Genomic DNA, 23,156 nt, shown 5'->3' on the forward strand with positions numbered 1-23,156 from the left:
CCTAAACATTGGTCTTCCTGCTTCAAAAGGTAACTAGTTCTAACCATAAAGGACACATGGACAAAACCATCAAGGGGTGGAACCAGGGGAGGGAGGTGAGGATGGCTGAGGTATGGGGTGAGTGGTGGGGGGTAAATGCAGACAACTATAATTGAACAACAATAAAATAATTTAAAAAGTAAAAGGCAGCTAGTTCTGATGGGGGATATAACCTACAGTATGGTACTTGAGGTCAGCCCCAACTTGCTTGAGAATCTAAAAGTGGTGAAAGCTCTCAAGCTTTGGGTTGAGAATGGTCAAGAGGTGTTAGCAAATGGTTTCCTGTCTCCTAGCACTGTATGAAGCAGTTTGATGAAATTAATTTGCATGGGCAGTGACAAATGTTCTCAGTTTCACAGAGGCTAATTTGTAAACCTGTGGCAATTTTATTGCCTTGGTTGGATTTGTTTACCAGGAGACACATCATTGGGATGACACGTCTTGCTGTGCACAGAGAGGAGCTGCACCCTGACCTTCTTTACTTGAAGAAACCACCATGGGGTAATTTTCTCCCCAAAGGATGACTGGCATTACAATGTGGTAACAAATGATCAGTATGGCAAATGGTTAATGTAGCTAGAGCCAGCATCCATGTGATTTATGCAAACAATTAGCTCTTCTTGGGTTATGGCCTGCATGTCTAGGTAACTTTTATTTTTTCAGACAGTGATCTCTGTAATGAGCTATTAGTTTGCAGGCCAAAAAGAAGGGAAGAGAGAAAGAAGGAAAGACTTCAGGCAGTTAGGCCTTTGTTCCTTCTAAAAATCCTCATTTATTTGAAGTCAAATGTGATAATGTTTCTTTTAATAAAACTCCATTGCTTCATACTGTAAAAGCAACGAAAAATACGAGGTTCTGACTTTTATTTATTTCAATAATGGCTTCTGGGGCTTAGACAGAACATGCATTTCATCCTATTCATATTATCCATCTTATTCATTGTCACTGTGTTCCACTAACAGAAAGAGGGGCATATAGCATGAGCACCATTTCCTAGTTAGAGAATGTAAGGAAAGATGGAGAATCAGTATGTTTCTATTAGACAAAAATCTGTGGGTACAAATGATAGTACCTGTGTAGAGGAGGAAATGGGTTTAATAATCCTTTCTTATCCTTGCCTGAGGACATTTTCTCATTGCTTTTAGAGAGAGGGGAAGGAGAGAGAGAGAGAGAGAGAGAGAGAGAGAGAGAGACATTGATTAGTTACCTCCAGTACACTCCACTAAAGAATTAAACTTGAAACCTAGGTATGTGCTCTGACCAGGGATTGAATCCACAATATTTTTTTGTACAGGAAAATGCTTCAACAACTGAGCCACCCAGCCAGGACAAGGGGTTTAATTACTACGGGGTTTATATATCTAGATCTCTGAGTTTATAATACATTTAAATTTTAGTGAATTTAAGACTTCTGTTTACTTTTTTTCTGACTCAGCTTATTTCTTTTACCTGGCCACCAGCATCTCCTGAACCACACACCTTACCTCCCTACCACCAGGGAGAACAAACTGCAATTACAGAGACTGGAATTCAGTAGCAACACCTGGACTAACCTGTGGAGATCCAGAACAGGGTTCCACTGTGGTGGGAAGGGGAGGAGCGGCTCTGGGGAGGAGAGAGGAATGATCCCGAGAGAAGGGAAGGATACAGTTGAGGACAAACAGCAGATTCCACTGCAATATTGTAAGATTCATGTGGGTGGTAACTACACCTGTCTTGTTTGATATGTGATTTCCAATACCCAGCACAGACCTGGCACAGTAATAAGCACAGTGTACACAGATGTAGGAGGGAGGTAGGGACAGGGAAGGAGGTTAAAATTCTAGTATATGGGTCTCAGATAGCCAACCCAGAGTAAGCAAGACATTCGGGTTCAGGAGATGATCACACAAAACAAAAATAAGGGTACAAAAACATCTTTAAATCAGGAGAAATGTCTCAGTGATGGAGACACAGCTTACACAGCCTAGATTGCTTGGAGTCCTCTGATTGACTAGCTTCAGGAAATTCTCTCCTCTGTCTTGAAGGAATGTTAAGTTATCAATAAATTCTCAAGCTCCCTTGCTCCTTCCTTCCACAAATACGTGTTGAGAACCAGCTACTGTGTGGGCCACCAGAAACATCTGAATGATCAAGACAGACCCCCCCCTGCCCAGATCTTTTTAGTAGCTCTTTTGTTGTTGAGTTTGATGACATAGGAGTTGTATTCCCAGTTAATGTTATTTTGAAATCATCTCTGAATTCTCCATAACACTGGTGCTAATGGATCATGCACCTTGGGCCCGCTGTTTGAGGTTAGGGTCTTGGTGTAAACTCCTGATCCTGTTGAAGAGACCACAGCATCATCACAAGTCACTGCTTTTTGTACCCAGCATATAAAGGTCCTGATTGCCCCATAGAAATACCAGATGGGAAAGACAGGAAAACTCTCCCTGTGGAGATTTTCAAAGAGTGTTTCAGGTCTGGAATATTTATACTCCCCTGACTCTTCAAGAGGCTGGGCATGTTCATAAATTCCCTTTAAGGAGCAAAGTGGTTATCTCAATAATGTACTACCATGAAGCATTTATAATTATTCACTTGTCACAAACACCACTCACAGCATAAAAGAAATATCTATAACTGTTTGCCTTGTGAGCATTTTGATTCTTAGTCCATTAATTGACCAACACCTAAATCTGTCAATTTGGGTAATACTAATGCACCTGCAAAATGGCTCTCAAAAAAGAAAGAAGTAGAAAGGGAGGGAGGGATGGAGAGAGGAAATAAGATAGAACTTAAGTATCTGCAGGGGTTAGATTTTGAATAGTTCATTCAAATCATGGTTAGTTGCATTTCTTTGTTGATTGGTTTCCTTATTTATTTTGCTTGTGAGGCAGTTGCTGCAAAAACCCTGGCGCAAATCTCTGTAGAGTGATGTGTGTGTGTGTGTGTGTGTGTGTGTGTGTGTGTTCAAGAATTCCATGATTTAAAAAAGACCTTCCAGTTCTTGTTGACTTGGGATTCTGGCTGCTGTATGTTCGTATCTAGAGCAATGTTCTGCCACATCGATGATCCTCTCTAAATATATTCTCATCTTATTGGGGAGAATCCCAAAGAATACTGAAGAACAATTTAAAAAGATGTATTGGCAGCATCTAAATAATCACATTATTTAATCAGAGAACCTACTTCCAGGAAGCGTGGGAGGAAGCAAATGTGTGCCGACAGAAAGAGTTAAGCCATTTTTCTATTTACATGGTTTATTTCACAAGTGTCTAGCTCATTGGGCATAACCAGCACAGTTAAATTACAAAATTACTATTTGGTTCCTTTTTTATTGACTACAATTCAAGGCTGCTTCAAACCTCCCAAATTTAATCCCCCTAGCTCTTTGCCAAGAACATTACCTTTTATTTTCAGTGTTAAACTGTGTAAGAGACCCCTAAGGCTACATGGAAAGTTACTCTCTGTGATAGCAGCTAACGGAGTGTATCAATTGTTCATGATTTCCCATTCTCCTGTAAATTGGGAGAGGCAGGGAGAGCAGTGGAATGCGAATTTTGTTCTGTCAGCACTTTCTTGCCCCAGTGTTAGCCCAGGCAGTGGCTGTTTTGGTAATTAATTACAGTGTGTTTGTAGCTCTTCTTTCTGAGTTACCATTTAGCAACCTGTCAAGTCCCCCAGTTAATGAGCCTATCCCATAAAATTTGAAGCACTTATTTTATTTTATTTTATTTTTAAGCATCAAGATGATACTGGTTTCCTTAGGTCAGATAGCATTAAGAGGGAGATTCTAAACCAGTTTATGGGAAAGAAAAGGCTTTTCTCCTAGATTCAAACATGTTCCTGCCAAGAGTGGACCTGCTCAGAGCTTTTCACTGGCTTTTGTCTAACACATGACAGAAATATCCCAATTATTATTATAATTATGATTTAATACTTGAAGGAAGAAACAGCTCACTCAGAAGTGTCCTTGTCAGGATGGTAGGAAATGTATCTGGGTTGGGATTTTTATCTCAACTATGAGAAACTTGAGTGGATTCAGGATGCATTCTTTTTGTTGTTATATTTTTGTTCTTTATTTCTTTAATGGTGGATTTGTAGTAGCTCTCTAATTTCTGTATAGGAAGGATTTAAACATAGCAATTTGGTTTCAGGGCTGAGGTCACAGACTTGTTCCGTGAAGCTGCTTTTGTATAACTTTTTGTGTTCTTATTTTCTTTAGGCTGTATGGGTACAATGTTTCCCAAGGATAATTTCACTGACTTCATAAGAGCTTAAGAACACATCATTTGTCCCTATCAAAAACAGGAACAATGATTGTGTGGAATGATACATGTTAAAAAAAAAGCATTTATTCTATTTTGTTGAAAGGTTTTCATTTAAAAATTTTTTATTGTCATTCAAGTACAGTTGTCTCAGTTTTCATCACACCACACTCCCCTTCCCACTCAACCCCACTCCCACCCTCGAAGCCACCCCCTTTGGCTTTGTTCATGTCCATCATACATGTTCCTTGATGCCCCCCATTATCCCCTATTATCTCTATCCCCCCTCCCCTCTGATTATTCTCTTCAGAGTTGAAAGTCTGGGAACCTAGAAGTTAGATCAGTGACATTCTCCTCTGGGGTTAGAAATAACTTCCTCAATTCAACATGTAAAATTCAGACTCATAGCTATTTCTGAAGCATAGTTATGACTGTAGTATCATGCGATTGATAGCTCCTGCTGTTCCAAAAGCAAGATTTTTCCTATTAATCAAAAGTAGGTAAAAGCACATTCACATAGTGTGGTTCAATTAACCAAGCAATAGTAATGTGCACCCATTGCTGTATAGGGCTCAGGAATGAGGTTGGGAGGATGAAATAGACTGTTTGCTTAATACTGCCGATGCTGTTCATTCATTCTTTAAACATATGGTAGAGATATAAATTCACTCCTCTGTCTGGTGAGAACATGACATTTCTTCTTCATAAAAATGCCATCTTCTATGTATAATTTGTTCTTATCTCATTCATTGATCTGTTACCTGTTATCTTTTTATGATAAAGGGTCGAAGACTCTATACACAACTCTCTACTTCACTCCTCAAATAAAGAAATGTCTTTTATGATTCTTCAGCCCATACTCAGGCTAACACTGACCCTAAGATCATAATTTCTTTTCTTTGTTGGCCATCTGTTCACCTGAAAACTTAATAGTTCTAGGAAAGGCTGCTCACTCTTGTTCAAATGTATGGAACTAATAATGTTGATGGACCTGCAAATTTCCCAGATGTACCTCTTTTATGCTGCTTGTAAAATCTGAATTGAGATGAGCCACAATTTGTCAGGTATGTTTCAGATGTCTCCCAATGTGGGAGAAGGTCTTTGTGTTGATACCTAACCCCCAGAGAGCTGTCATTTGCTAGAAACTAAATGTTGTAATCATTTAATTCAATTTTTTAAAGCAACTACAATATCATCAAAATGAGAAAATGTCTTCCAGCCTTGACCTCTGATAATAGCAGATGTGTTAATATGAAGATATTTTCATTCCCCAAAAGGCATTGTAGAAGTATTTTTCCCTGCTATTGTTTTTTTTAATATATTCACACTTTTGGGTATTCAGAGCTTGCTTTTCCTTTTAGTTAGAGAAATGCAATGGAGAGAAGTGTTATCGATGAGGGCTGATTAAGCAAATTAATGAATTGAGACAGCTGAATAGTGAATGAGCAGAATTTGAGGAATGGAATTGGTCTTTGCTCATTGACTATCAAGTCTATAAGTTAAAACCACAAGGGTATCTGATAGAACAAGCTATGTTACTGAGGTAAGTGAAGAATGTTTGGAGTTGCATATTTCTTTCCTTTTCCAAAGAATAGCCATATACTGGCAATCCACTGAGTTCCTTGCATATATTTTCTTTGCCTTATTTCCTGAGTCATCTGCAATTAGCCCATATTTCATTTAGCTAATATGTATTGAATGTCCACTATATTTCAGACCCAACCTTAAGCTCCTAATGCTACTGGGAGAAAGATATTACTTGATATGTCTGATTACCGAATATTCTTAATTCTGGTAGAGGGGTGTGTGTGTGTGTGTGTGTGTGTGTGTGTGTGTGTGTTGCTGCAGTGCTAACTATTCATCTCTGGAAAACCATTTATTTCATACACTTCAACCTGGAAAATACTAAGAGTTAGACAATAACCTGTGTTGACAGAGATGTGGCATCAGTGAGCACTCTAATGTGCCATATATATTAATGCAACTGCTTTAGAGATCAACTCAACAACATTATGACAAGTTCAGAATGCATGTACCTTTGACTCAGCCATTTCATCCCTAAGAGACACATATAAAAATGTTAATTTTATTGCTGAGGAGCCAAAAGTTGGGAAAAGAACAATTAACCCAATGAGCATTAACTTCCCATCAATAGGGAAATAAAGAAAATTGTAGCAAAATGAATTTTGGCATACCATGCTGTAGTGACAATTAATACATTGGATTTCTATGTGTCAACATGAATAAATCTCAAAACTATAGTGTTAAACAACCGCAAAAAGTAATCTGAAGAAGACATCAAACATGCAGTCTGATGTACAGTTTTTGAGCATAAAATGTACTATATATTCTCTTAGGGTATGTGCATATGATAAAACAAGAGAGATGTTTGTGGGAATGATAAATACTTCAGTGTGGTCACCTCTTTGGGGGAGTAGGGGGAAGAATTGAACCCAGGGAGAGCAACTGAGAGAGAATCAATTATATTTGTCATATTCATGCTGCAAGCTTCAGAGTGTACATATGGCATTTGCTATAGCATTTTCTGTATTTTTATATGTCAGATAAAGTCTATAAGAAACAAAGGGTAGATCTGAGAAGATATGTATGTGCTGTTTCTGGAGCTTCAGGCTGCTTTTTATTTAGATCTCCATACTCTAATCATTTTCAGGTTCGCATACAATTTTCTATAATAGTAAGGCTCCTTTCAAGTGCAATATTTCAGCAAGATTGTTTGGGTCAGGTGACCAAAGGGACAAACTACTGTATTTTTAGTTCTGTAAGACACATTGGACCATAAGACTCACTGGATCATAAGACTCACCTAGGTTTTAGAGGGGAAAAATAGAAAAACAATTTTTGACACAAAAAATGTGGTAAAAAATTTAAGAACCTTTGACCCCATTCCACTGCCGCCCCCCTCCCCACAGCTAGCCAGGGAAGCTACATTCAGACTGTAAGACGCACCTCCATTTCCTCTCAAATTTGAGGGTGTGTCTCATAGTCTGAAAAATACGGTACTCTTGGTCTCCAAGACAAAAGCTTGGCAAGTGAAGCAGTTCCCTAAAGTCTTTGATCAATGTAAACTGCTAATTGAAAGGCATGACTCTCTTGTCCAAAAGGAATGATTTTCTCCTCCATTCAATTACTGGAATAATTGCTTCAACTCTCCATATCCCTTTAACTGGGGAGATCCAACGTTAGCATCTAAACCTCTCATTTCAGATTAAACCAAGTTGTTCCACTTAACAGTCCTTCTGTTGGGTCTCTCTGTGACAGTATTACCAACGGTCTGCACTCTCCTCTATTTTTTGGTGTGTGAGATGAAGTCAAATGTATTTTGGGATGCCCAGTGTATTCCAGATCTACTGCTATTTGTAAACAACATCAGTTATAAATATTTGGTGAAAGTGTTTCATAGGCATGCACTCTGCCTCTCTTCTGCCAAGGGTCCCCTCTGCCCCTACCCCTGCTGTCCTTTTTTGTCTAGTCTGCACTTTCTTTCTGCCCAGAAATGTCATTAACATTAACAAGTGTTCTCTTTGGCACCAGCAGGGGCTCTGCAGAGGGAGCAGGCTTAGAATGTGCAATAAGAAGACAAGTCAGACGAGAGCTGTGGTGAAGATCATGGAATGTGTCGGGCAAACTCAATAAGTTCCAGTCAATACTGACAGGAAAAAGCAAGCAAAACTAATTTTGATGAGAACATGTCCATGAACTGCAGGGGAGGCTCAGATAGGATGCACTCAACCAAAAAGAAAAAAAGGTGGTTTTTAATTTTACTTTCAGGTTTACCAAGGGCTTGCTGAGTGTGCTGTTCTCAGGAACATAAAACTGGAAATCTTAGGCAGACAAAGATTCCTGGGCCACCTTCCAGGGATCGTAATTCACTAGGTCTAGAGTGGGTCTTGTGAGTTGTTCTTTTTAGCAAGTTCACAGGTGATGCTAATTCTTCTGGTTCATGGAAACATATCTTGACCAGCAAGGCCCTGGAGTGGGTTTTGATGAAATGGGGAAAGAGAGACAAAAAACAAAACAAAGCACTCTATCCTTCAATGCTATGGGGAGATAAAACAGCAGAGTTATTAGTGCTCCTGCTGAAACACAGGAGAGGGAACAGACAGTTCTGTCTTGCACAGGCAACCTGCAGGTAGGAAGTGATAATTGACTTGCACTTTGAAGAATGAAGAGCTTCCCAGTCTGAAAAGAGAGTTAGTATTCTAGAAGATAAAAAAGCATGAAAAATGTGCAGGATACGTATGAGAATTAGGGAGCAGTTTAACATGAACAAAGCTGGAGGTATAAAGAGAGTGATCACAGTGTTGAAAAATAGTTTGCAAAAAATAGTGTTTGAAAGGATTAGTTGAGTCCTTGTAAGGTGTCTGGCACATTATTCTTTAGTGGGGGGTGGGGGCAATGGAGTTTTGAAAAGATTATTTGTGGGAGAGTAGATGAAGGGAGGCCAATTAGCAGAGGACCCAAACTCCAGGGGATAAATGAGGAGGGTCTGCCTGAGTTTGTTCTGGAAGTATGAAAGGCTATGACACAAAACTTTCCAACTTGAGAGAAGACCATCCAGGTTGAAGACAAAACATTTTCTAGATGTAGATAAGAGAAAATAGTCAAGATCAAATGGTCAAGATGGATTTATGGAGATGTACCCAATCAACCAAGAAAGTAAAGACTCACTGGTTGTGAAAAATACATGATTAAAACTTCAAAGTTCATTACTGAAATTGGAAAAGACCCCCAAAGGAAAAACCTATGTAAGGTTTGCCTTCTACCACCTCTCCATTCATTATGTAGTTTGTACAAGTAGAACTCAGCAGGGATTGTGTTGAAGTAGCTATAGCTATTACTTCTTGGTTGAGTAGACAAGTGTAAATGTTATTAAAGATGTAGCTTGTTTCTGGATACCCCTTTTATTTTCTTTGTCAGAAGAAGGCAGAGAGAATGACATCAAAATACCAATATTTGGGTTTTTTTCAAATGACCCTAGGCACAAATGAGAAGTTAGCACCCCTCTTCACCTGAATTCATTATAACCCCAAGGAAGTAATGAGCCAGGTGCTCTAGTCTTGGGAGAGTGTGTGATGAAAGGAAGCAAAATGAAACACCAAGCTCTTTACTGGTATTTTCAATATTTATTAAAAAGTTATCCACTCCTATTTGTCTCTTTCATACCCTATACTTCTCCACTTTTATCCCTCTTACAGAGTCCTCATGGATTTCTCTCTCTCTCTCTCTGCCCCCTCTTTTTGTCCAGGTTCATAACTTGCAAAACCATGAAGCAATCGCCCTAGCAAAGGCTGAAGCTGTGTTAGAGGGCAGGGAGGATGAAAAAAAAAAAGACAGGCAGAAAAGTCAGAAATCTTTTCAGCAGGCTGAAGGAGGGGGCATTTCAGGAAAATTCTTTTAATAATTCTAGTACCATCAACATAAACAATTCACAGTTTTTATTCTCAAATGACTAAAATTTTCTCTAAAACCATAACTCTTCCTGTTTGAGACCTGTTCAAAAATAAGAAAGCAGATATGACACTTCATTCGTTAGTCATCCAATCCAATGATTTCAAGACAAGAAGACATTTCAGTAAATAACAATAATTTAGTAATCACAAATATGAACAAGGTCCAATGTAGGGTGACTAGTGACTTTATTTTAGGAGGTGTAGACATTTTACAAAATCACCAACATTTCAGAAGAGAAATGACATTGTCATGCCCAAAAGAGTAGGAAGGATATAATTTCAGAATAAAAGAAAACAATTAAAAATTAAGATTTAGTTTTAAAGTACCCTATTCTCCTCTTTTTATCATGGATTAAGATATATTAATATATCACCACAAGTTTTTATGGGTTAAAGTAGGGTATTTGGTAATCAATGATCTAAATAATATATTTCATTTTGTTCAAGACAGAAAATTCCAAGGTGAATTTTAAAACCATTAGATAGCACAGGAAACCTTTAAAAAAGGGTTGCTTCCTAGAAACTTTGCTTATGTTCAATCTATATTTTTTAAATTTATTTTTCTTGAAAAGTGGATTTGAAACCAGTAAAAGAAGGCATTCACAACTCCAAGTTTTTGCTTGGAGCCAATGTTTTAATGATGTTATATAAAAATACTCAATTTGGGGGTTTTATTTTTGATAATAAATTCAAAATATTAAAGTCAAAGTCTAACCTTCTTCAATTCCAGTATTGATATTGGGGGTGAGCTTTACAAATATTTACAATAATTACTTAAATGATATGTGTTCATTGTAGGGAATACGAAAAACACAAGAAAAGTCAATTCTAATATCACTATGTATATTTAGTGTACATCATTTTGATCTTTTCTTTGTAGCCACATACACCCTAACACACATATTTTTTAACATGTTTATTTCATACTTGCTTAGTGATCTGCTACTATATTTTAGGAATTGTGTTAGGTGCTAGAGATATATTTCATATTGTTCTGTAGAGAATATTTTGTGCTCCACAATTTCTTTAACAAGATACTATGGACTACAAGATTTATTATTGTTTCTCATGATGTGTGATGATGACAGAGTATTACCTATCTCTTTAATAAGATCATTCTAATGTCCTGAATCTTGTGTCATGTTTACCATTTTATCAGTTTTCACAAGCAGGTTTGTTTTATTTTATTGGTTAGCAGTATAGATCACAATAGTATGCTAAAAATTTCCAGGTACAATTAAGTTCTCTCTTCCTTGTGTGCAATCCTATTTGTTTCTGGCAATTCCCTTGCTTTCTAAGTGAATTACTGTTACCACTTATATGAAAAAGCTAATCCATTTTCTCTCCTGCAGTAATATCAAAATCAAGCAAAGAATGCATTTAAAAAACATAAAGAAAAAGAGGAAGTGGTATTGGGTAGCATAATATTTTTGAGTAAATATGGAAATAGAAAGATAGAAATAGAAGATAGAAGGTAGTATTTCTGTGTAATAACCCATCTCTCCTTTTCCTTCCCACAACTTTTTCTACATATTATGCATTTTAAAATTTATATTACAAAATGGCTTTGCTCTACTAATTCCTAGTGGTTCTCTATGACTTCGATCTCTTCTCATTACTTTTTAATGTTTCATGAAATGTAAACCAGCTTCTACCAACTTTCATCTTGTGAAGAATGTGGCTGATAGACTTGAAGTTTAAAGGTATGAGGAAGCAACAGTAAAATACTTGTATACCAATTGTTGTTTCATAATAATGGGAAGTTATTGCTGCATCTAAGAAGGAAGAAGTATTCAAACCCTATCCATCATCTCCATGTCTACTTTGTATCTTTCATTTGCATCTTTGGGTTAAACAGAAAACATATGCTGCAAAAGTTATCTTTTATGAAGGACTTCGTTAAAAGGCTAGGGATTTCTAAGTTTGTGACTTTCCTGTGCATAAAGCTTGGCATACAAAGCTCTAAGATAAGAAAGCAGGCCCATAAGGCTCATCAGCTTCATGAAAACATCTAAAAGGTCACACGGTTTTAAACTTACAAAAAAAAACCCCTCTGGTCAAAGTCTGTATTATCCGATCTTTAAAAAAATAATTTAGTCACTTGCTCTTACCATGAGCTTATATTTAATGATTACACACTGACCAGCAGGAACAATTCCAAATGGAATTTCCCACAAAGCACTCAGGTTTTAGTGTGGTAATGTACCAAATGCAGATGTTTTGTGAATTCCCATCTTGGTCTTGCAAAGAGAGGCAGGGAGCTACATCAGTCTAAGTGATCCTCTGCCCTCAGATGGGCAAGGGTGTGCAAAGGGCTCTGACTGGATGTCATGGGCTCCCGACTGTGGTTTTGTACAAGAAATCATTCTCTTGAGGCAGTTATTCCCTGTAGTGATCCTCCTCATTCAGGACTTTTTGCTAGCTGGGAAGTTTCCCATTTATGAGAAATTAATGAGGGTTAAAAGAACGAAGGAGATATAAGGGAAAGATTTCCAAAGTGTATTTATCAATCACTATGTGTGAATTACCCAAGGTATTATTACCTGTAGATATGCTCAGCCTCTACTCTGATGTGATCATTAACTTGCCCCCTTTCACTCATAAGTGTTTCAGTGTGAAAAGTAAATTATATGGTTGCCTTAAATAGCTCTTTTAAACAAGAGAGTAATAACAATATAAAGATTAAAAACACAGAACCTTGGGTCAATCAAATTTGCAAATGAATTTTGATTCCCCAACCTGCTTCTTCTGAGAAGTTTTGCAAGTTATTTAACACTACTATATGTCTCAAATAACTTACCTAAAAAATGGGAATAGTAATGTTTTCCCCATGTGGGTACTGAGAAAAATAAGATAATATGTATGAAATTCTTATCAAAGTATCTGTTAAAAAGCAAGTACTCATCTCACATTAGCAAATATTAATATATATTTTCCCATTAAAATCTTACATTGCTATGTTTCAGCCTCTAGCACTATTTTTTCAATTACAGTTACATTCAATATTATATTAGTTTCAGGTGTACATCATAAACTAGTGGATAGACATTCATATAACTTACAAAGTAATCCCCCCTGATAATTCTGGTAGCCCCCTGGTACCACCTTTAATCACAGAAGCAGAATGAGCTTCTGGCCATTCAGCAGAAGTGGGCCCTAGAACTAGTTTATCCATATAAGAGGATGATACAACAGGAGGGATTAGTATGATACAGGTATAGGGTCTGTGAAGGTCCAGGAACATTTCTGTAAGCCTTGTTGCTGGCTAGTGTTCAAATAGGCAAGGGTGCCAAGGCAAAATAGGAGAGTAAGACTCCTGCTTCACTGATTTCTGATTGTTATTTCTGTTAAATCAAATAATGTTTGATCTTGGGAAACTGAAGTTACATCGGCAAGTGAAGCAGAAGTGCATGTTTGCCCTGGCTTGTGTGGCTCTCATTGGGGCCATTGATTGAATATTTCCAGTGCCCTTCAGTCATAGACCAAATATTTGTTCCCCCCCAATCCTTCTGTTGAAACCCCCAATATGATTGTTTTGGAAGTGGGCCTTTGGGAAATATTTAGATTTAGATGAGATTGTGAAGGTTGTGACCCATAATGGGATTAGTGCTATCATTGGAAGATGAAGAGAGACCATAACTCTTTCTCCTGCCATGTGAGGAGGACACAGCAAGAGGAAGCTGTTCGAAAGCCAAAAAGATGGCTTTCTGGGAACCGAACTTGCTGGTTTGTATTAATTCATATAAGAAAATGTGATCAATGTGGAGTTTTGTGCACAGAGAACTGGGGTATAAAGAAAAGGACAAAAGGAAACCTATTATTGAAATTTTTATCTTAATTCTGTTTCTTAGGATTTTTAAAAAAATTTGTTGACACTGTTACAGATGTCCCCCATTTTCCACCCCTTGGCCTACCTCTATCCAACCCCTTCCCTACCCCCTTGGGCTTCACAATTCTCAAAACAAACTCTAGAACACACATGTTAATCAAATTTTTGAAAACATGTAAACCTTTAGGGTTCCATTTTGAATAATTAGAAACGGATAAAGTTCAAAACAGTATCAGCTGTGTGGTACTTAATTCTGGTAGGTTTTGAGGACACATAAGCCAACTTGTCCATAGAAATCAGAGGAATAGGAGTGAATTAATTCTGAATGTAGAAGCTTCCCTACCCACTAAAAACAATCCAAAGCAAACATTCACCCAGGAATTATTTCTCTCATCTCACTAACTGGGCTCCTGCCCCTAATGTTAAGATTCACATAATAAGGGACAAAGTAAAACAACATTCTGAGGCTGTTGGATTTGGAAATATCATTCTAAGTTAACCTTATAACTTTGACAATTATTTAATTGATAATTTACTAACGTCCTTTCTTTTTTGGATGACGAGGATGATGATGATGATGATGATAGGGCTGTTGGACCATCCAGTTCTCTGCTCTCATAGGGTCCTAAGAAATGAGTTCATTCTGGCTGAAATATATTGTTCTGTGCAGGATTTTACAGACACAGCAGTTAGAAGCCTGGGATACAGTGAAGGAGAGAGTCTGGCATTCCCTTTGGTTGCTTGAACAGATCAGTGCCTTCTGCCCCGTTGGCACTACTGAGATGTAGTACTCTTAGGAAACAGAAATCCGATGTTCCAATATTCTAAGACTCTCCCCTTGGATTTTCAGATAGCTCCTTTGCATTTTGATTGTTCCAGCTAGTCATACCTCACTTCTGATACCTTTAAATATCTAGGGTTTTAGTTGACTCACATCCAGCTAGCTTTACAATGAGAATTTAAGAGCTTTGTGACAGTATTTGCCATGAAAAATTGCAATTGGAGCATATTGGATCACCTTGTATAACTTTTGCAGACTGGTTTTAATTTCAGGTTTGACTGTTATATTGTAGCTTGGCAAAGCAATAAAATTCATAATTTATATGAGGAGAAACAAAACAAATGATGATAGGAATATTACCATAACCATAATTTTACAGCACAGTGTAATTATTTGGTTCAGTAATATTCAATAATTATTTCAACACCAAAATCCCTCCCCACCACAGCCCCTCAACAAACTAAACAACTGTTTCACTACCAGCAACTAATTTATAAGGCAATTTTAGAATCTCATGATTTTTTTGTCTCTCTGAGATTTATAGTCACTAATAAAAGGCCCTAACTTCAAGAGGCATGAATTAAAACTCATTATAAAGACGGCAGAAATTCAGGATAATTTTTCTACTTATAACTCTATCCAGGGTGGGATGAAGAGGTCCATATTCATGTAGGCTTGGATGTAAGTGTGTACAAGCTCAGTATCATCTGCCTAAAAGCACTCATTATATGTAGGAAAAATAAATGAATGAATGCACACATGCATATAAGCAGAGTCTTATGAGTAGACCAGTTGACTTTATTTTTCTCTCTCATTGTTTCAACTGAACCTTTGAGGAAGCATTTTTTTAATGAACTAATCAAGGTTTTATTCTATGTGTTTGAAAGTTACTCCTGACTCTTTCCTCCCTCTCATTTCCCATATGTAAAGATTGACCCCTCCTGAAGTTCTTGAATCTTTTCACTCCATTCTTCTTTTCTTCTTTTCTGACCTCATACCTGGAATGCTATGATCACTTCCTAACTGGCCTTCCTTCCAGCCTTGTGCACATCAATCCCTTCCCCACATACCAGCCAGAGTGACAAGTTCTAAAACCAGTCTAAAATGGAAGCTGATTATAGTTACTCCTGCTGAAATTCCTACCACATCTTCCATTGATGTTAGGATCAAGTCTAAAAATTCTATCATTGTCCCTCAAGGTACAGTCCCTGCTTAGTCTCTCCTGCCCTATATCCCCACCACATATCACTTTTTAATGTGTGAATTTGTGTGTGTGTTTCCCAAGCATGGGTGTCTCTACAGACATGGGTGTCTCTTGTACAGTTAATCTCATTGTTCCTTAAGATTGTGGGTGTCACTTTTTTCTGGAAGGCCTTGTCAAATACCTGTCCTTGTACCTTCACAGGCTCATTGGATTGCCTTGTCATAGCACTTATTTCCTAATTCTCCCATCAGATGGCAAGCTGTATAAATTCAGGGCCATGCCTATTTGGTCACTATTTCATATTTAGCACCTAGCATAGTGACTAGCACCTAGTAGGCACTGTCTAATTGTTGGGTAAATGAATAAATCACTCCTGTCCAGATGAACAGCTTGGGGTGCTTTTGCTTCTTTCCAGTTTTTCTTTCTTTGTCTCCTCCTCCTTCTTCTTCTTTTTCTCGCTCTCCCCTTCTTTTTTTTTTGTTTTATTCTCTGTCTCTGTGATAATACATTTATTGTGACCATAGTTTCTTTATCTTTATTTAGTTATTTTTCAAGTACAACTTTTTGTCTATTTCTCCCATCCCAGTCCCCCCCGCCCCGTGCTCCCCACCTCCCTCCCATTTCCACCCCCCCTTAGTTCTCGTCCCTGTGTCCTTCCTATTTGTTCCTCCAAATCCTTCCCCCTTTTTCCCCTTAAATTCCCTTCCCTCTCTTCTCTGGTCACTGTCCCCTTGTTCTCTATTTCAGTGTCTTTGTTTTTATTCTGCTTGCTTTTTTGTTTTGTTGTTTAGCTTCCTGTTAAAGGTGAGATCATATGGTATTTGTCTTTCAACACCTGGCCTATTTCACTCAGCATAATGCTTTCCAGTTCCATCCATGTTGTTGCAAAGGGTAGTAGCTCCTCCTTTCTCTCTGCTGCATAGAATTCCATTGTGTTTATGTACCACAATTTTTTGATCCATTCATTTACTGACAGGCACCTAGGTTGCTTCCAACTCTTGGTTATTGTAGATTGTGCTGCTATGAACATTGTGGTGCATAGGTTCTTTGAATTGATGTTTTAGGATTCTTAGGATATAATCCTAGCAGTGGGAGTAGAGGGAGCATTCCTCAATATAATAAAGGCCATATATGAGAGACCTACAGCCAACATCATACTCAATGGGCAAAAACTAAAAGCTTTTCCACTACGATCAGGAACAAGACAAGGATGTCCACTTTCACCATGTTGATTCAATATAGTATTGGAAGTTTTAGCCACAGTGATCAGGCAAGAAAAGAAAATAAAAGGCATCCAAATAGGAAAGGAGGAAGCAAAACTGTCACTGTTTGCAGATGACATGATAGTGTACATGGAAAATCCTATAGACTCTACCCAAAAACTGCTCGAACTAATTAATGAATTTGGCAAAACAGCGGGTTACAAAGTCAATATCCAGAAATCAAAGGCATTTTTGTATACCAACAATGAATCAGCAGGAGCAGAAATCAAGGAAAAAATCCCATTCGATATAGCAAAAAGAAAAATAAAATATCTGGGAATAAACCTAACTAAGGAGGTAAAAGACCTGTATGCAGAAAACTACACAGCCCTGAAGAAAGAAATCAAGGAAGATACAAACAAATGGAAACATATACCTTGTTCATGGATTGGAAGAATTAACATCATCAAAATGTCCATACTACCCAAAGCAATATACAGATCCAATGCAATACCTATTAAAGTACCAATGGCATATTTCACAGAGCTAGTTCTTATTTATATTCAATTTATTCTTCAAGAAGACAAAGGGACATTTTAAGAACCAGAAAAGACCCAATTAATAATTAGGATCTTGGGATATTCCTACAAACAGCAATGGCTACGGTAGATAGCAACAATCACTACTAGTAAGTTTACCCACTGGGTAGTAGATATAGAGTTGTGTCTAAAAACCAGAGTTCTTTGTCTTTAAAGAGTTACAAGTGCCCATCAAAACGGAGATACAGTTGAATTGCTCTGTTCAACCAAAATAGCTAAATTCTCTTTGGGTCCTTAAGAAGTTGACAGAATATGATGATTCAAAAATTCCACATTCCATAAAAATAGTGCTATTAAGAAGAAAGCCACACTTCTCAGTAACCTTGGTGACACTCCGCTCTGTTTGACTTCCCTGGCCACAGCTGCTTTTGAGTATAATGTCATTGATTTTGAGAGATTTCATAAAGATAATTAGATATACTGGAGTGTGTTCTATATTCTCAGCTTTTCAGAGGCTATTCAAAGCCACCCAAACTTTCAAAATATGTATCTGGTATTGTATCCTTGAGAAACTTTAAGTTGTTTTTTTTCTTTTAAGATTTTGTTTATTTATCTTTAGAGAGGGGATGAGAAGAAAATAGGGAGGGAAAAAAACATCAATGTGTGGTTGCCTCTCAAGCACGTTCCACTGGGGACCTGGCCCACAACCCAGGTATGTGCCCTGACTAGGAATCAAACCAGCAATCCCTTGGTTTGCAGGCTGACACTCAATCCACTGAGCCACACCAGCCAGGGCAGAAACTTTTAGTTTCTATGCATTAGAAAAAAATCCATAGCAAGATTTCCTCTTAAAGCATGAAGAAGGAATAAACTATGAGTAGTGGGAATTTTTGCCTCCTTTTTCATTTATGTAAATAAATGTCTGAAATGTATGTTTAATTTATACATTAGTTATCTCAGTCCCAAAGCATAACTATTTTAACACCTTCCTTATGTTGGAGGGGGGAAAAGAGTGCAAAATCATTAGAAACATGATTATGCTTTAATTTAGGTCTTTTAGTTATGTAAGCAGAATGCAATTAAACAAGTAGTGCTTGCTATGACTACATATTTCAAACAGGCTTTCAATTTATCACAGTTTTATGTGTATCTTCTTCAATTGCATGAGGCTTCCTCAAGGCTATGACAGTGAATTATAGCTATCTTCTTGTAATTATTTTCAGTTAAAAAAAAAAAACTTTGCTGCATAAACTATTGAGTTAAACACATTCAACATCTAGCTTTTACTGGGATTACGTGAGACTTCATACCAATTTAAGATGCTCTTAAGACAAGTTTGGGTATATAACATCTTGGGTATTATGGAATCATCACTGTCATTATCACTATACTCATTGAAATTTCTCCATGAACACAGGATGAAAGCACTATTTTGTTTTACCTTTACAATAACTCTGTGATCTTTACTATCCCCATTTGCCAGATGAGAAAAGTGAGGGTTTGAAAAATTAAGTAATTTGCAGTAAGTCATGTAGGTAGCAGTGTATTATCTGAGATGGGAAATCAAGAAGACTGACTTCACACTGCATACTATTAATCATAATGATGATTCCAAGGTGGCCATGTAATGAAGAGGTACAAGATGTGGTCAGTGAATTGAAGGAACAGAACAATATGGACTCAAAATCTAGGTCATAATCTTATTGCCAATCAACATTATGACCCTGGCAAGTTACTTATAAGCAATCATATAATACCTACAATGCTTGCACATAATAAACTTCTTTGTCATTATTATTGTGTTGCTATTGGTGGTGAAAATGATATTATCGTTATTGTTAATCAGGAACTCTCATAATCTTTGACCACTTTTCAGTTGTCTAAGTGACATAGCTCAGTGTGGGGAAAAAAAGTTCCTTAGAGAATTTTTTATACTTTGATAGGACTTTGCCCTCTTTTGTTCAATTAAATGCATGTCTCTTGTGGTCTTTGAGGTGCCACCTGTCTGTGCAGCCACTCCACAGGACTCACACAAATGACAAGTCTTAGAATACTTTGAGTCACCATTAATGGCAGCTTCCACTACTTGGTGCTCTGTCAAGAGATAGAATTATGTCTATGGCCAAAGCAAACTGTGGTCAAGGAAAACAGCCTTGTTAACACCTTGCTGCTCTTTAGAAAAAGATTTGAGTCAGTCCACATCTGGATTAAAAATAATTTAAATTGGGAAATTCTATTTGTTGATGATCATAAGCTCCCCTCACCCTAAAAGAATTACCAACATAATCAATCTTAGACCACGGTCTTCCTTGGGAATGCTTGTGGAATCATCTAGCTACTTCCTGGTTACCATAAACAATGGTCAATGGATGACTTATTGGTTCTCCCTCCATCAAAGGGAGATTTGTAGTATTAACACTATTCAACCCCTCAAGTGAGTCTGTATTCTGTGCAAAGTTAATCAACTGAAATAAAATCACTCTATAAATTCACTGATACCAAAAATAACTATAATCTTCTTGGTATCTATTGTATCTTCAGCACATAGCATGGTACTTAGCACTTAGTAGGCACTTAATAAATATTTGTTGGCTAAAAATATATCACTCCTAATCAAATTTCAGATTGAAGATATTGAATTTTTCAAAAGATTTTATTTATTTATTTTTAGAGAGGGGAGAAGGGAGGGAGGAAGAGAGGGAGAAACATATCAATGTATTGTTGCCTCTCACATGACCACCACTGTAAACCTGGTCCACAACCCAGGCAGGTGGCCTGACTGAGAATCAAACCAGTGACCCTTTGGTTCATAGCCCATGCTCAATCCACTGAGCTACACCAGCCAGGGTGAGATTAAATTTTATGATGCATTCTTCCAGGATAAAAAGCCTTTCTCTCTTTCTTTCTTTCCTCCTTCCTTCCTTTCTCTCTCTCTCCCTTTCTCTCTCTATCTCTTTATCTCTCTTACTTTGACTACCTTTCAGAGTAAGAATTTTGTTTCTTAATCTTGGCTAGAATCAAGGCCATTGGTCTGCCATATGATCAAGAAAGAACCCATAGTCCTTGCATGCTAATAGGTGATTTTCTTATTTATATGTCCTTTATGACAAAATATGAAATAACTCTGCCTCCTAAAACTGACCAAAAGATGGATTTCAGACCTCAGCAATGAAAGCAGGTCTGGAATTCATCATAGTGCAAATGGAAAAGTGCTATCAACCCACCAAGCACTGGGTACACTATTCTAATCCTTTTTTCAAGTTTGTGAAATATTTATGGGAGAATAATTTGTAAAATAATGAATATAGCTTTCCAATGGAGCAACAAATGCACACTATATTTCTGTTATCATTTCTTATTAAATATTTATATGCATATTTTTTGTTTGCTTCATAACTGGCCATTTACTGATAATGCTTTAACAAGCACAGTCCAGTTGAGGAAAAATAATGCCAAGGAACAATAAGCAAAAACAAACAAATGAAGAAAGGGGATTGTGTTTCTGCACCAGTTACATTTAGAAAGTGCATTTAACATTTTAATACAGGCCATCTTTCACAGATTCCACATGTTGACATGTCCTAGAGAAAGATGGATGGGTTGACTTGGAGGTATGCCTCTATTTGGTTTTATGTGTGCAGCTGGCAGAGCTAATCTTTACTTCCCTTTAGCAGAACACAAAAATGTAATTCTCTAATAACTGACATAACCACATCATCCTCCAATATGGACTGCATTATTAAATCACAGAGACAGACAAAACCAGAGCAGTGGGGAAGCTTGACTTCCACTTGATATCAGACCATAAAATGCCTACTTACTGTAACCAGACAGAATTGAGAGCAACAGTACTCAGTGCCTGGAATTTGGGACAACTTCTGAATTCACTGCAATGGAGTCTTGATTGCATGTTATTATATTCCTGTCTTGCACTTGCATCCTGTTTTGGAGTTTACAAAACATTTTCTTGTACAAGGTCACAGTGAGATCATCAGAGCAGGGATTGCTATTTTCTTTTTGCAATGAGAAAAAGGAGGTTCAAAAAAGTTACCCAAATGGTAAGCATCATTTCTATAGGACTTTAAACAATATAAATTGCTTTCACATATACAACTGCACTTGGTTTTCCAACTGGGATAATGATCCACCTACTGGTCTTCTTCCAGTTGCCCAAAATTCCCACTCAGAGAACACAGGGAGAAAGTTGGGTCCAAACTTAAACAGGCTGACTAAAAACTTAAACAGACCTTTGCAAATGATAGTTTCAAAACTTACAAAGAGCAGTCTTGAGCTGAGTTAGAGGATAAGGGTTGCAGAGAGCTGAGCTGCTTTGCAGAAGCATAGAAGAGGAATTTGAGAATACTTTTGCTTGGAAGGGGGATAGAGGTGGGTACAACAAGTCACATCAGGGTATGAAGAAAGGAAACAGCTGAGCCACATGGCAGTATATGCATGAATTTACTTCTAAGAGTGGCAATACCTGAAGTTTGGGATGTTTGTGTTCCTGCAATGGAAACTCTTCTACCCCTCCATACAAAATAGCGTTTGGTCATGGTTAGAGCTCATGACCAAATACCTTGCTTCCCTTTCCTGCTGAGCCCTTCTTGTGGTTTGAGTGGAACCATGTGACTAGTTCTAGCCACTGAGCTAAAAATGAAGGTGACAGGTGCTGGAAATTTTCATTGTTGATACAAGACTTTGTAGATGTTTTTATTCCCCTCTGGCATCATCGTGACTAGAAATACAAGATGATGGCTCTTCCTAGGTCTTTGAGAGACTTTGAGAAACTAGCCTCTGTCCCTTCGTCCCACCAAATCCATGATGCATGTGTCATACAAGTGAGAAACAATCTTCTGTTATTTCTAATCCCTTGAAATATTGGAGTCATTTGTTACTGCAGCATTACTTGGTTTACCCTGACTGATACTGTCTGTCTTACACACAATGTCCTACAGGAACATTGTGCTTGGGTATTTGCTATCAAGGAAAAGAACTGTATTTCATGTTAGGGCAATTTTAATTCTAATGTGAATCAATAACAGCATGAGACATAGAAAAGAACAAAAGTACAGTGAGAGCAGAAAACAGAAACCCAAAGTGCCCATGAGAGTGTTGCAAGGCCCTGGCAATCTGCAGAAATCTTAAGATTTGGACTTCTCACAGACTATAAAATGAGTGTCTTGACAAATGTATTCTGGGTTTAAGGGACAGGGAGACATCAGAAGCTATTTCTGAAAATTCTTTCGCCTGTATTACAGAGGAGGAAATTAGAAATTCAGGCAAATAAAGTGACTTGTATAATTTCATGAAATTACGAATAAACAGAGCCCAGATCACCAAGTTCTTTGATCATCAGTTTAGTTGTCTTTCACTCCATTCTGTTAAGAAATCATCAGAGAGCCAAAGAACTAATAGCCTGTTAACAAGCTCTCTCTCTCTCTCCCCATCTCTCCCACCCTCTCTCCCTTACCCCCAGGTTTTAGATCTGCATAATTTCACATATAAATCATTGAGTATGTTGAAATGCTAAGTGTCTGAAACGTGAATGTATCACAAGCTGGCCTTCATCTGAGTTGGAATGACTTTAATGAGTTTTCCCATAGTATAAAATTTTTATTACAGTAGTCCCCTTTATCTGTGGTTTTACTTTCCATGGATTCAGTTACCTGTGGTCAACTGCAGTCTAATAATATTAAATGGAAAATTCCAGAAGTAATCAATCCATAAGTTTTAAGTCACTTGTCATTCAGAGTAGCATAATGAAATCTCTCACAGTCCTGCTCTGTCCCACCTGGGACATGAATCATTGCTTTGTCCAGTGTCTTCTTGCTATACATGCTG

General features: G+C 37.5%; 1 protein-coding gene across 1 annotated transcript in view; it reads left to right on the top strand.

The window, feature by feature from the left end:
* The window catches only part of RBFOX1 (RNA binding fox-1 homolog 1), a 1,505,061-nt gene that overhangs the window by 740,160 nt on the left and 741,745 nt on the right, over positions 1-23,156 (top strand). The window lies entirely within an intron of this gene.

This window comes from Artibeus jamaicensis, unplaced genomic scaffold, assembly GCF_021234435.1.
Source record: "Artibeus jamaicensis isolate MK-2021 breed Jamaican fruit bat unplaced genomic scaffold, CSHL_Jam_final contig_700, whole genome shotgun sequence".
NCBI classification, from domain to species: domain Eukaryota; kingdom Metazoa; phylum Chordata; class Mammalia; order Chiroptera; family Phyllostomidae; genus Artibeus; species Artibeus jamaicensis.